This window comes from Gavialis gangeticus, unplaced genomic scaffold (genome assembly GCF_001723915.1).
Source record: "Gavialis gangeticus isolate Ggan-Ray unplaced genomic scaffold, GavGan_comp1, whole genome shotgun sequence".
Classification (NCBI taxonomy): Eukaryota; Metazoa; Chordata; order Crocodylia; family Gavialidae; genus Gavialis; species Gavialis gangeticus.
Window position 1 is genome coordinate 52,067,929 of NW_017729030.1, and position 4,966 is coordinate 52,072,894.

The window sequence follows — 4,966 nt, forward strand, 5'->3', positions numbered from 1 at the left end:
CCAGACCAGTGCAGAATATTCCTCCTTGGAGGTGGATCCCATCCTCCATCCTTTGTAGGCCTTTCTTTTTAGTCTCAGGAGGTCTGCTAGTTCCCTGAAGAGTCAAGGAGGCTGCTGTACCCTTTTGCTGCCTTTCCTCCAAGATGGAATAGCCTGAGCTTGTGCATTAAGGATTGCTCTCTTAAGGAGCAAACAGTCTTCCTCAACTCCCCTCCCCTTGAGGTCGTGGTTCCTTAGGGCCTCACCAGCAAGCCTCCTGAGATCATCAAAGTCAGATTTCCTAAAGTCAAGGACTTCCGTATTGCTGACTGACTTGCCAGCTTTACAGCAGATGGTGAAGGTGATCAGCTCATGGTCGCTGTCACCCAGCTTCCTGTCAATCATTAGGTCACTGATTAGGTTGTCCCCGGTTGCCAGTACCAGGTCAAGCAGCGCTTTACCTCTCGTTGGCCCGTAGACCTCTTTTGTCAGATAGAGGTCATCCATGCATGAGAGGAAGATTTGCGACCACTCGGATTTAGCCAAGCATCCTTCCCACAAGATGTCTGGGTAGTTGAAGTCTCCTCTGACAACCATGGACCTGGAGCATGTGGCCTCAGCCAATTCCCTGGTGAACTCCTGGTCATGCATTTGACTTTAGGTGGGAGGTCTGTAGTAGACTCCCACCATCGTGTCCCCTATGCTGTGTTCCCCATGGATTTTAACCCAGAGGGTCTCCACCCGTCCACCCTGGTCACCAATATCAGCTTGCAGGGATGTGTAGTTCTCCTTAGCATAAAGAGCTATGCCCCTACCCCTTTTGTGCCCTCGATCTCTCCTGTACAGGGTATAACCATCTATACCCATGGTCCAGTCATGGGCGGAGTCCCATCAGGTCTCTGTTATCCCTATGACATTGTAATTATTTGCATTAAGCAGGAGGACAAGTTCCTCCTGTTTATTCCCCAAGCTCCTGGCATTTGTGTACAGGCAGGCAAGTGTCCTCTTGGGGACCCTTGCCTTTCCTACTGGTTTTTCCAGGGCTGGGGCAGGGGTGGGCTCCCTTAAGTGCCTTGGCTTGCTGGCTTTGCAAGGATTGCTCAGCAGGCCAGCAGTAGCAGTAGTCCCCCAGTCCCCCGGCGGGCTTAGTTTAGAGCCTGGTGGAGCAGGTCAGCCAGTCTGGCTGCGAGGAGCCTCCACCCCAGCGGACAGAGGTGGAGGCCATCCCTTCCCAGCAGCTCACTGCCTCTCTCACCAAAGAGCGGACTGTGGTCATGGAAGCCAAAGCCTTCCTGATGATACCAGTGCCACTGTCTTTGGTTGACTACCTGGATCCTCCTCTCCCTTCTCAGCCTGTAGCCCAAGACTGGGAGGATCAAAGAAAACACCACCTGCACCCCCAGACCTTTTAGCCCTCCTCCCAAATCCCTGTAGCACCTCATGACCCAGCTGGGAGCACTCTGGGCCGTGTCATTGGTGCCCAAATTGATAAGGAGCATGGCATTGTAGTCAGTGGGCTGGAGGAGTTTAGGGATCTTCTCCACAATGTCTCAGATGCGGGCTCCGGGGAATCAGCAGACTTCCCAGGCTAAGGGTTCAGAGCGGCAGATTGCCCCCTCAGTCCCCCTCAGGATGGAGTCTCCCACAGCAAACACTTTGTGTTTTGTCTTGGGGAGAGCCGGGGTAGTAGCTACAGTAGTGCCCGTGTTGCCTGAGGGAGCAGGCAACTCAGCAGGCTCAGCTGGGGCTGCAAGAGGTTCATACCTGTTGCATAGCTCCAGTGGGGCAGGGGCCTTGGTGCAGTGGGCCTTGGGGCCCTTGACCACCTTGGTCCATCCCCTTGGCTGGACATAATAGGAGGTCCCTGGGTCCTCCCTTGTCCTGGAGGGAGACTGTGTTCTACCATCCATCTCCTGGGGCAGAAGGGCCTGGCAGTAGGAGTCTATCTCCTTTTTTAAATACATAGGGAGAATGAAGAAGGCCCTGGGTAATGTGGGGCCCCTGCAGGATATGCTTGGCAATCCGGTGGTTGCACCAGAGGAGAAAGCAGACCTCTTTAACAATTTTATCACCTCTATTTTCTTGTGCAGGGACTGGGACTCCCCTACTAAGATTCAGGACAGACTCAGGAGAAACTCCACCAAGCCTAGGGTTAGGGAGGACCGGGTTAGAGAACTTCTGGATGGGGCTGGGCATGTTCAAATCATCAGGTCCAGATGCTCTCCACCCCAGAGTGTTGAGAAAATTGGCAGGGATTATCGCGGGACCCCTGGCACGGCTTTACAAGCACTTGTGGTGCTCTGGCCAGGTGCAAGATGACTGGAAGAGGGTCAATGTGGTCCCCATCTTTAAAAAAGGGAAGAGAGAGGACCTGGGTAACTATAGGCCCATTAGTCTTACTTCAATCCTGGGGAAGCTCTTTGAGAAAATTATCAAGGAGCACACCTGTGATGGGCCAGCAGCAGGGATGATGCTCAAGGGCAACCAGCATGGTTTCATTAGGGAAGGCCGTGTCAGACCAACTTGATTGTCTTCTACAATCAGGTCACAAAATCATTGGATGCAGGTGTTGCAGTGGATGTAGTCTTTCTGGACTTAAGGAAGGCCTTTGACACTATCTCCCACCCTATTCTCATTAAAAAGCTAGGTGACTGTGGCATTGATGCCTACACAGTCAGATGGATTGCAAGTAGGCTGAGGGGTCATACTCAGAGAGTAGTAGTGGATGGGTCATTTTCGACCTGGAGGGAAGTGGGCAGTGGAGTCCCCCAGGGCTCGGTCCTTGGGCCTGAACTGTTCAATTTCTTTATTAGCGACTTAGACGATGGGGTGAAGAGCAGCCTGTTTAAATTCGCAGATGACACCAAAATTTGGGGTGAGGTGGGCACGCTAGAAGGGAAGGACAGATTACAGCAGGACCTGGACAGGATACAGGAGTGGGCAAATGAAAATTGGATGGGATTCAATACTGACAAGTGCAGCGTGCTGCACTTGGGCAGTAGGAACCAGCAGCATACCTATAGGCTGGGGAACTCCCTTCTCGAAAGCATGGTGGCAGAAAGAGATCATGGAGTCATTACTGACTCCAAAATGAACACGGGCTGACAACGCAAAAACACAGTCAGTAGGGCTAACCGTACCTTGTCATGCATCCACAGATGCATCACAAGCAGGGCCAAGGAGGTGATCCTCCCCCTCTATGCGACACTGGTCAGGCTGCAGCTGGAGTACTGCATCCAGTTCTGAGCGCTGCACTTCAGCAGGGATGTGGACAACATTGGGAGGATCCAAAGGAAGGCCACTTGCACGGTCTGAGGACAGCAGGGTAGACCCTATGAGGGGAGGCTATGGGACCTTAACCTGTTCAGCCTTCGCAAGAGAAGGCTGAGGGGGGACCTGGTGGCTGTCTATAAACTTACTAGGCGGGACCAGCGGGGTTTGGGAGAGACCTTGTTCCCTTGAGCGCCTCCTGGAGTAACAAGGAAAAACAGCCATAAGTTGCTAGAGAGTAGGTTTAGACTAGACGTTAAGAAGGCACTACTTCACAGTCAGGGCAGCTAGGATCTGGAACCAACTTCCAAGGGTAGAAGATAACTTCTACCCTGGGGGTCTTTAAGAGGAGGCTCAATGTTTACCTGGCTGGGGTCATTTGAGCCCAGTTTTCTCTCCTGCCCAGGGCAGGGGGTCGGACTAGAAGATCTACAAGGGCCCTTCTGACCCTACATCTATGAATCTATGAATCTCCTGCTTGCAGTCCCTGATGGCATGCAGTTGCTGGACTGTGGTCTGGGGCTCTTCCAGCTGGCATGCCAGAAACCCCAAAAGGGAGTAGACCCCACAAGGGGAGGTGGCCATGCTCCCAGGCCCCAGAACCTGAAAAAGCAACAGGCAGCCCCCGCAGCCGAGAGCTAGGGGCTCCATCTGCATGAAGCCCGGAACCATGGCGCTCCATCTGGGTGGAGGCCTCTGAGGAGCCCGGGGGGTGGGGCACAGACCCCAAGGGGACCCTCGGGGTGCAGTGCGTGCCCATCCATTTCATGCCGCTGGTGGGCTGGCGACAGCTGGGACTGGCTTCCCTTGGGTGGGGGTGCACAGGCAGGGCCTTGGGCCCTCCTGCTCGCCCTCCTGTGCAAATTCTGCACTAACTCACGCGCCGGGCAGACAAGCACGCCTGTTTGCATGGCTCTGGTCGCGTGGCTCCCTGAGGGCTGGGTGAAGTAGGGGCCGGGAGGGCGAGACCCTCCCCTGGTCCACTCAGCCACCTCCTCCCACTGTCTGGGGTTAACCGCCTCCCACCATGGGCCCCACTTACCTCCAGCTGTGCTGGGGGTTGGCGGGGAGCTCTGTGGATGCTGGGGGCCTTCAGGGGAACGGGAACACAGTGGGCTTTCACCTGCGCATCTCTCACCACTCCCCAGAGCCTGTCTGAGACACCACCCAAGTCCCCATCCCCTTTACCCTTCCACCCAGAGTCCTGTATTCACTTTTGAGCTGCTCAGAGTTTCCCTTAGCAGTATCATTGGTGCCCACATGTATGAGCAAAATGGGGTAGTAGTCAGAGGGCCAGATGAGTCTCAGGAATCCCTCCGTGACATCTTGGATCTGAGCTCTGGGCAAGCAGCAGACCTCCTGATACCAAAGGTCAGGCTGGCAGATGGATACCTCTGTCCCCTGCAGAAGGGAGCCTCCAACCATTACCACCCGTTACTTCTTTTTGGTGGCGGTGATCTCGATCCTTCCTACCTTAGGGAGGTCTGACCTGTCATCCTCCACCAATGGAACATGCTCCTCCCTCTCTAGGGCTCCATATCTGTTCTCCAGGCAAACTTCTGGAAGTGGAGATGAAGATTTCTGCTTGCTGCCAGAGATCACAAGCTTCTAGCTTCCACCTTCCTCAGAGTCTGTGTCCGCTTTCTTCTCTAGTACTGCCTTTGATGGTTCTTTCTCCACAGGCCTGGAGGTCTCCTCCAGTATCAAATCAAGTAAC